We start from the raw sequence: 10489 nt of genomic DNA on the forward strand, positions 1-10489 counted from the left end.
CTGCAGAATACTTCACATGACAGAGGAACACAAAGCAAGATCTGAAAGCACAGGCAATTTCAAGGGTATGTCTAAAATGCGATCAAATGGAAGCGTTCTTGAGCTAGCTATAAACTGATTAGGCCTGGATGTTGTTGGCAGTGTAGCTGGGGCAGCAGAGTGCTCAGTGTGGAGTAACATCAACTCCATCAATAGATGGTGTATTTACCGAGATTTTTGGATGGGTTATGTAGTTCGCCCCACGCAGTGAGCTGTTAGAGCTACGCCTCTAGTTTGTTTAAAGGTCATTAGAGTGTGACTATATGATCTGCAGACAGGGCAGCATAGATGCCTGGGCTCAAAGGAGGGTGAGGAGTGGGAGGGTGCTCTTTGTGTTTGCATTCATGCCACGTAGCTTTAATGAGTCACTCTGATTGTCCAGTGAGAGATACATTGCAACATGTTGTCTCCAGACCAGTTATAATGAAACTGTAAAGGGCTATAATCAGAGGATTTGCTAATGGGCTTGGGTTATTTTGTCCCTGACAGACCTCTTGGTAGGTCTAGTGCTGATACTCTTGGTAAGTCAAGTATAGATCAAAATATTTTTTCTATAATGAATAACTAGGGCCAGGGTATTACCTTAGTTCACTGCAAAAGTCACTTGCTTTCGCAGTGAATCCTTATTTCTTTGTTTCATGTAAAAGGGCAGCTGTAATAAATTCAGAAAAAACATAGTTTTATTCATCTTAGTGTGACCAATGAGGGTGTTATGATGGGTGCAAGAAAAGAAATGGAGTTCAAGCCCAAACACCATATGCAATCCAAGGAAAAGCAAAGTACAAAGTCCATTGTGTAGTTAATTTCTTGTACAGATTCCTTTAGTACCGCAGTTGCTTCATCTAACATCCCTGCCAGGTCATATAATTCATAAAATTTATCTCTAGAATGACAGAAATTGTGCTTGCTGACAACATGCTTGATCCTGACCCCAGGACTGAGGTGGAAACAGTGGGACATCCAGCAGAAAAACAAGCAAAATGTCATTCACCTGAAAGCTGCTCAAGGATCTGATGGCAAATCGCGCTTGTGTTACTTCTCCAACGTATGACCACACTTCCTAATTTCATTCCTCTGCAATATCATCTCTACCTAGTTTTGAAAGTAGCTGTTCTCAGGTAGCTGGTGAACATTTATCAAATGAAACTCAAGTAACTATTTTCTCTTGTTCTAATTGATCAGTATTTTAGTATTTTCAAATCGTGGTAGAAGGCACTTTTTCTGATCGGTTCAGTAATTGAACAGAAATTTTTATGGAAGTTATTTCATTATCTGGGTCTAGTCCCTGCCTTCCAGACTGAAAAAAAATCAAAAAGGAAATAAGTCATAGAAGGTCTTTTAGAAAAGCGAAATTATGTTCCAAATCCTTGGGGAAACCTCCTCAAAATGTCCGATAACTTTTACATGAGACCAGAATGACTACACAAATGTTGTGATGTTTCTGAAAGATAGAAGAAAAATTATTGAAAACTTTTAGTACCCAAACCTGATCATTATCAGTAACCCGTTTCGTGCATTTAGCACTCAGATGAAATACAAGAATCATAACATGGAAAAGCTTCCTACTGAGATTTGCACACTGCTCTGCAAGAGAAAAAGAGCGTCTTATTCTTCAGTACTTTGACAACAGGCTAATAGTTTAGCTGAGCAAAAGAGTATTCATATGCTTCATTTCCTATAGCACAGGAAGAGTTTTTACTTGGAAAACAGCTAGTAGCAGCCCAAGGTAAGCCTAGTAAGACATTGTCCAGGGGTCTATCAGGAGAAAGTTACTACGAAGTGTTATAAAAGATGGAGAAATAGGTACAGATGGGGATGGAGATAAACTTTCCCGAAAAATTGGGTCCCAAAAAGTCATGATCTGACCAAAGTAAGCTGTGGAACCTATATATGTTATCACCTGTTCAAGTAGGACATCCAACATTCAAGGACTCACAAAAGATCTATGAAAACTTAAATGGAATTTTTCATTTACAAACTAATTACACAGACCTATCTGCAGAACAATACATTTTTTATTCACAAATATAAATAATAGTTTGTAAATTAATATGTGAACTGAGATTAAGTTAATGAAAGTTAAATGTCATTTTAGCTAAAAATTATCTTTATTTTAGTTAAACAAATGTTTAATTTCAAAACATGATACAAAAAGTGCTTTTACAGAATATGGGAATGCACTGCAACATGTTATAGCATATGGGCATGCCACCCACCAGAATAAAACCCATCACACATCACTCCAGTTTCATGATCTGAATTGTGCCATCTAATTTGTAACATGCACAGACAAAAAAAAATATGAATTACAGCTTTTTAATAAGAAGCGTGTCGTATATGTTAATCTCAGGTGGTTTTTGGATATGGCCTTTGCACAGCAACTGAGTTTCTTTAAAGGGAAACACTACATACTGCAGAGTCATGCTCCTGGGCTCCTGAAGAGTAGACAGAGTTAAATACTAGATAAAAACCTGAGGAAGAGAAATAGATATGACAAAGTGCTGTTACCCTTGGAGCAAGATGTAGCAATACATACAGGTCAAGTAGATACTAGATCTCGGCTACATTATTTGTGATTGCAACAATCATAAATAGGATAGGAGAAATGGTGAAATATATATATCTGTCTTTCTGATGCAGCATAAAACTGACATCTTGCCCATTTCTTGACATTAAAGATTCTGCTGCTAAGCCTGTGTTGTTTGCTTTGGGTTTGTTTTTTTTTTTTTTTTTCATAGAAAAAGGGCTATTTTTCATGGAGCAAAATTGGTAAATTTCATGAAGTAACACTGCATTTCATAAACAGATATTTTAAGAGACATTGTCAACCAAATAATGCTTTATAAGGTGCTAGAAATGATGCAGTGCATGTCTGAAAAACAACATTTTTTCACTTTTAGCTTGCTAAAATGTTGCTATTCTCTCTATGAAGTTGAGTGGCTGCAAATGTGAATCGTCAGGAATCCTTTGTCCTACTTTTTCCTCCTCCTTCACATTTCTGACTGGATTAGTCCCCTTCCAATGGTTTAGGACCCTGCCATGAATAACAGTCCACAAAGATCAACAGGGACAGGATGGACAATAAAAAATAGGACCCTCTTTCTTTGAAGAAAATTATATTGTTTTCTCTCAAAGACATCAAATCCCTTCAAAGCAAACCATCTCCTCCATTCTCACCCTCTCTCTTAAACTTATCTCATACAAATTCCTGAGATACCTGTATTTCCATCACATGTTTAGATAATGGGTCATAGGCAACTCTGTAAAGATAATACAATTAAGCACACAGATGTATAATCAGAGCAGATACTAAAATGCAAGACCCCATTCACTTGACCACTTTGCTTTGTCTGAAGATGATAATTAACTGATTGATAATATTCTCCTCTCACAAGCATTTTCCATACATGTCTAGTAAGTGCCAAACTGGCAGAAATGTGAATTTCACATTTTTGACATAATTTTTTTCAACTGACCAACTCATGAGAGCAATTAAAGTGTTACAGTCTTTCCAATGGCAGTTGCCCAAACCCCGAGAGTTGGACAAGCCCCAGGAGTTGGAATGACAGCTCTGATGCATACCAATTTCTGTTTTCCAGATCTTAAATCTGAATGGATAAAATGATCTCTGGGTTATGTTTGAAATAGTTGTGTGGTGTGGCTGGAGACTGATCAACAGTGTAGCCAAAAGTAAATCTGGAAGACACTGAAGCTAATGCAATGTGCCTGTTGATCTGTGTGAAGAATATGCCGCAGAATTCATTTAGTCCCTTGACCATATTTCCTACTCATATACAGATGACCTTTAGGGCCTTCATGCTTCCTTCTGAAAATGTCTTGTTTCTTCCCAAATGATAATCACACTTTCTTCTAGAATTTACATTTCCCTGGTTTGGACAGAAAAACAAACCTCATGGAACATAAAAAACAACCCCTCTGACCAAAACCCAGAGAAATCAATCTACTATGCCTTCATAGTATCCCAACATTGGACAAAGAGGTGGATGAAGAAAAAGTCATCAGAGGTGGGATTGCTCTATCTCATGCAAGAGCTGAGTGCCTCATCATGTCTTTTGGTACAATGTGAATTGTGGCAGCTTGTTATCTTCCTTGAACAACTTATCAGAACTGCAAACATGTAACTACAGGTCCACAAACAGCTTGAATAGTTTGTGTCATGAGCAGCGTGGACTTCATTTTGTAGAAAATCCCTTGTGTGCCTTTTAAATCTGTTGCTTGTTAGAACTTGCTTCTGCCAGGTTCCTAATGGAAAACCCATAGTGAGCGTAAATAAGCCTACAGCAAACTGAAAGGATAGTCCAAGCTTTGCTTATTTGTTTGTGTTAACAAGAACACCCAACTCTCTCAAAACTACAAATTCTCTATCTAACATGCCTGTTAAAAAGTGAGGCTACTTCCAGTCATCCCTTCTTTCCCCTGACCTGGGTGGCTCATCCATAGGTCATCTCTTTAAGCACAGCCATATTTCTGGTAAGTGGCTAAAAGTGACTAGCAAAAAAAAGCAACTTGACTTTTTTGTTCAAACCAACCATTAAATCATATAACCCAGTTGCTAGGTCTACTCCAGATCCCAGAGATCTCACAGAATTTTAGATCAGGCCCACAGCGACTATTTGGGATAATTGAAAGGTCTAAGGTCTGATGATCAGTGAGAGGAGTGACAGTCCCAGTCTCTGCACTGGGAGAAGGGGATGAGCAAAAACTAACATGAACAGAAGGGGTCAGAGTTAGTGGAAACATCACGCAAGGGGTCTGTGCCCTTTACAACAGACTCACTTCTTGACTGAATTTTGATGTTCTTCTCCTGTTAGTAAATAGCAGTGTGTATGCCAGCCCCTGATGGCAGGATGTTTGCCACTCCCCTCTGCCTGCTACTCTAACAGGTCCACCCAGCACGGTTCCAGGCAGTGATGGGTCATGGTGGGAGGTTTCTGGGGGAAGGATTGGTCATTTGCTGATTCTTTAATCCAGGAAACTGGATGCCAAGAGCAATCTCAAAAGGAAATTATGATTGAAAAGTCAAGCATTTGGAACTTGGAAATTGGCAGTTTTAGAGTGATTTATGCAGCCTTAGCTCACCTTGCTCTACCAGCTGTGATTGCACTATGATGCAGTCATGGCGGATAAAATCTTAATCTCTGTAGCTGCATGAATGGTTGAACTCACCCAGGGCAGATACAAGTTCCTCTGAAAGTGACTCAGGGCTGTATGGTGAAAATCTGGTATTGGTAAAACCCCAGCCATTTTGCTGGAGAGGTTAAACAATGCTGGAAATACTTTGTGAAGCAAAGGAAGGAATGGTCTCATAGGATAGATGAATGCTGCCTTGATTAATATAATTCAACCTCTTCCTTGCTACAGAACTTCCAAACAATGTTAAGCACAATATTTACATCCAGCTTTTCATAGTTGGTTACAAACTGTATTTTCCATGTTAAGGATTTCAAATCACATTCAATATTTTGATTTGCAAAGCAATGAGCAAATAACATTGCTATCTACACCAAAATTATCAGCTCAGTATCCTCCATGAAACATACTAAATGAACGCAGATTTCATGTGTCTCTGATCTTTAGTATCCCAGTTATAAAACAGAGTTAAATCCTCACTTTATAGAGTCATTCTGAGAGTTAATTTGCTAATGTTTGTGAGGTACGCAGCAAAGGGAGTGAAGAGAACCATAGACAGTTTTGTCAGAAAATTGCCAAATCTGTATTTAACCCAGAGTCAGAATCTTGCATGAGAAATACTGCTGAGAGCCCTACTCAGGCAAGATAAATGCACAGGCTTAATTAGCTGATCAGTGAGTGAACGCCAGCTCCTCCGTGCCTGGGTGACACAGGCCTACAGCAAGTGTACTCAGTCTGTAACGCAAACCTCAGGTTTGGTGTTTCCTAACTTTCTGTATTTTTTTGCAACCTTCTCCTTTCATCTGTAGCACACTACAACTTAAAAAAAATTGCCAGCTCTCATTGCCTGGTCACTACTTCAGTTTTGCTGATGTGACACAGATAATTTTTCAGTATTTACTCAATAAAGTAAACATGATCAGAAATCTCTGTCAAATACTTAAAATCTCAGTATGCTAAAGAGCATTTCAAAATGGGGTTTAAAATGCTCTAAAAATCTGAAGTACCGAAGTAGTTAAAATCCTTGTCAGAAAATTAAGATTGCCTGAAGGACTATGCTCTGGATCTCTGATAACAGAAGAAATTAATTCCAGACTGCTTCTTCACCTGTGTTAGTATTTTGTATGGAAAAATAAACTGCTTGCAAAAATGTATAGGGAAGCAGGAAATCTGAAGTCTAAAATATGGCAACGTACACAAACCTTTGCTTTATAATTGTGCGCACTGTAGACCATCTGTCTAGCAGTTAAATACACTCCCATTTAAATGAGTAAGTACATTTAATGGACAAAGTATTAAGATCACTGAGGGGTGAAGTTTTATATTTGCAGTGTGCAAATGCCAGAGTGGAACCACTTGTACATTCTCAATACTACACACCTTTAAAATAACTAAGAAAAATTACTACTTACCTGCTGCATACCAAAAACTGGCTTCTTTTAAGTAAATCATTACAAACTGGAATGGATTGAATTGAAAACCTGATGGTCTCATGGCCTCAATTCCAGAAGTATAAATCAGGCTGCAGCTCAGCTACTGCTGTTGTGAACTCTTTAAATACACAGAAAGTGAAAAATACAGGGAGGAATGGTTTAATGACTTTATTTGGAGCATTCATTGTCATTTCAATCATCTTTTAAATAAGACAGGACTGGAGACATCTTTCCTAAACACCTTAACTAATAAGTTGTCAGTGTTTAAACAACAATTACTGTACAAAAATGGAAATTAGCTGATATGATCAAGCCATATGGCTAATATAATTGATTTGTTCAGACTTTTAAAAATTATGAAAAACAAAGCCAGAACAGCAGCATAATATAATTTACAAATTTAACTAGAGGTGATGTGTTCTATTTAGTTCGACAACAAATAACATCTTCCTGGTGTTTTAAATTAAGTATAATGAGGGAAGGACCACGTTGGGTCCTAAATAGACCTGACCCGGGAAAACAGATTTCCAAAAGACCCGGGGCAGCAAAGTCACTGGTTGTTAACTTGAGAAGGTGTTGGTAGCAGGGGGTTAGGAGAGAGCCGGGTGTGGAGGAGCAGGCTGGGTGCCCCCCCGGGGGCCGCGGCGGGCAGGGACAGGGACAGAGGCCGGGTCCCCTCGGGTGACAGCTCGGCTCTGCGACAGCAGGCGACCCCTGAGCGGCGGGAGGCTGTACTCACGAAGCGGTGCCCAAAAGGCTCGGGATCGGGTTTCTAAGCGCTTCTTCAATTGCTCCTGAAACTTAGATTCGATCCGTAATTTTTAAGACTCGCTCACTGTCAAAGTGAGCCGATATTTCCCCTTCTGGCTGACTCGCACTCAGCAAAACAGACGGAAGCCATAATAAATCTGCACTGGAAAATGTATTTGTTTGTGTTTCCCTACTCTGAAGTTTTTCAGACCCTTTCTTAGCTGCCTTGAGGATGCGTTTTGTCCTCTGCCTGCTAACTGCTGCGTGGAGGTTTCTCGGTACGGGCTGAGAATGGCAATTTTGAGTCTGAACTAGCAAAAGAATGGAAGTTTGGGAAAGGGAAAGCTTCATTTTCCTGACAAGTTCAGTAGGCTGCAAAAGCTGACTGGGGAGAAGAAGGACTCCTCCCATCTGACTGGTGTGTGCACGGGTGGGAGCTTTACCCCGCTCAGAAACACACCACGAGCACCCCAGAGATGCCTTTGCACTACAGCAAATACCCCGAAACGATTTTACCCTTAGAATAATGTTTCTTTGCTTGCTTGTTTCCTCGTACGAAGCTCGGGTCCTGATGACCTCCTCATGCTGGAGGATAAAGAGTTCAGCCTCTGAATGCCAAGATAAATTGAATCGAATTAGGTAAAAGCCTCATTTGCGTAGCCTGGAAACTATAGACATGGCTTAACTGATCACTTCACTCCTCCGAAATTAGCTCCCATCGCTAATAAATGAAAGTCTCATTAAGGTGCTCTGAACGGAGTTTTAATAATGTGTTAATAATCCCTGGCCGTTGGTTAGAAGAGGAAGGCTTTCAGCCAGCGGGTGCGTTTGGGAGAAACGCACCGTCTTGCCGGTAGCGGCGCGGGGCGTGGGAAGCGCGGGCGGGGCGGGCCGGGGGCTCTCCCGGGCCGGGCCACACCGCGCCGGGGGGCCCACGGGCTGCGGCGCCTCACGGAGGGGAAGGAAGCAAACGAATGATCCGCTGCGGGTGGGGAAGGGCAGCCCTGCCTGCTTTACGTCCCGGGAGGGTGGAGAGGAGTAGAGGTAGATTTATTTATTTATTAAAAAACAACAACAACAAAAAAAAAAGTCTTCAAACCAAAATCTGTCCCTCACGTCATTATATAAAGAAAACAACTAAGATCTTGTTGGGTTGTTTTCTCCTCTGTCATGAGAGACCTTCTTGGTGAGAGGAAGACATGAGCGGGAGAGACTAGGGCCTCTCCTGCCGTTGCAGGTGTCCGAGGCCTCCCTTCAAACGGCACCGCGAGTGCCCGGGACCGGAGGCCAGCGATAATGAGAATCTGTGCGGGGATGATTGTCTTTAGCTGCAGATATCATCCATGATTAATGATTTATCAGGAACTTAGTTTCACTCACTCAGACCCAACAGGCTGCACAAGGCCTTCAGAGATTGCTTTTCTAGTTGTAAAATTGACTTCCCTACCTCATCTCCTTGGCTCGTTACAATTATCATCTGGGTTTAAATTTCTCTTCTTAAAGAGTGTAATCTTTCTTCGGTTGTGAACGCTGGAGTAAAAATCGGGGCATCATTTTCACATCAAAGAACTGTCAGGTCTCTCGTATGAATTGCTGCCCCTCACACCCTCTCTAAAACACTACCCTTGACACCCGAGCATTTGGAGCACGGTAGAGATATATCCTTGTAATCACAGCCGTTATAATTGAGTTTTGTGCCGGGGAGCCGCAGCGCAAGGGGCCTCCTCGGAGAGGGGCGTTGTGAACCAGCCCGTGGGCCGCCTCGTCGCCCGCACTAGCCCGAGTTGGGCAGGGACACCCACTCCCCCGGAGCGTCCCAGGCCTCCCTGCTCCCACACGGGAAAGGCGCTGCCATCGACAAGCGCACCCGGGGAGCCCGAAGAGCTCTGCGGGACCGCTCCGTGCCCCACTGCAGGGAGAGCCCACTCCCACCCGGGGCGGGCGCAGGCCACCGCTCCCGGCCATCCCCGCCTCCTCGAGGCTCTCCGCGGCCTCCTTCGCCGCCCCCTGCCCCGTCCCGGAGCGCCGAGCTCAGCGCCAGCCCGCGGCCCTGCTCCGGGGGGGCCCCAGCTGGTGAGGGGAGCCCCGAGGCCGAGCCGCTGCTCCCCCCGGGGCTGCCGGGGTCCGTCTCACCGGTCTCTCTGCTCACACCGAGGCTTTGCAAACTTTCTCCTTGCCACGTCCCCCCGCCCCGCTCCGTGTTAATTTCCTGAGCGTGGGGAGCCGCGGGGGCTGCTTGCACCGCTTCCCACTCCCCGCCTGCCCCCCCTGCCTGCTCCCTCCACGCCTCTCCCCTGTCTGGTCAGCGGGACAAGGGCAAAACTTCGAATTCTATCGTGCCCTGGGGCTAGTGGGGCTGGCGGAGAGCGGGGCTTTCGCCCGGGCTTTGGCGTTTCCCCCCCACGGAGCCGCAGTGCTCGGTTTGGTCACCGGGAGCAGCGGAGCCGGTGCCAGAGGAAAAAGGGAGAGCTGGGAAAGGAGCAATCCTGCCGGGAAAGGGGGCGAGGCAGCACATAAAGGGGAGCTGCAGCTTCCTGCCCTGTCTCGTAAGGAAATCAACCCAAATCATTAAAAATATATATACTTTCTTGTCATGGAAAAGGAGGGTCGTTTCTGGTTTTATCATTTGGTGGGGATTAATTAACACGAAATGGCTTCACCAGATGACGGAGCAGAAGCGAGAGGACCCCTTTTCTAACGGCGCTTGAGTTCAATGTTCAAGGCGGGGAGTCAGGAGTCGCCTCCATCCCGTGTCCCCTTCCCCAGGGCTGCCCCTCCAGGCTGGCACCGGCTCCCCCGGGACCCCAAGCCGGCACCGGGCCGGCCTCGCTTGGGGGGGAATCCAAGAGTGAACCCTGCATTCCCGGTGATGTGCCGCCGAGGCCTTGCTAGCAGCCAGGGCGGTACCGCCGGTGTTCTAAGGCGGTTCTGACGAGTCTAAAAAGTCCCTGTGTGCCCGGGGCAGCGGCCGCTCCTCGGCCTGACGGCTCCGGCGGGCGGGGAGCTGCTGTGCCAAATCCTCCCGAAGCGCTGGATCGGTCACAGCCATCCCCCCCCTTCCCAATCCATGTGCTCCTGCTGCCATTAGCGCGGACCTGTCGAAAGCCATGTGTGCC

This window comes from Tyto alba, unplaced genomic scaffold (genome assembly GCF_018691265.1).
Source record: "Tyto alba isolate M040663 unplaced genomic scaffold, T.alba_DEE_v4.0 Super-Scaffold_7, whole genome shotgun sequence".
Taxonomy (NCBI): domain Eukaryota; kingdom Metazoa; phylum Chordata; class Aves; order Strigiformes; family Tytonidae; genus Tyto; species Tyto alba.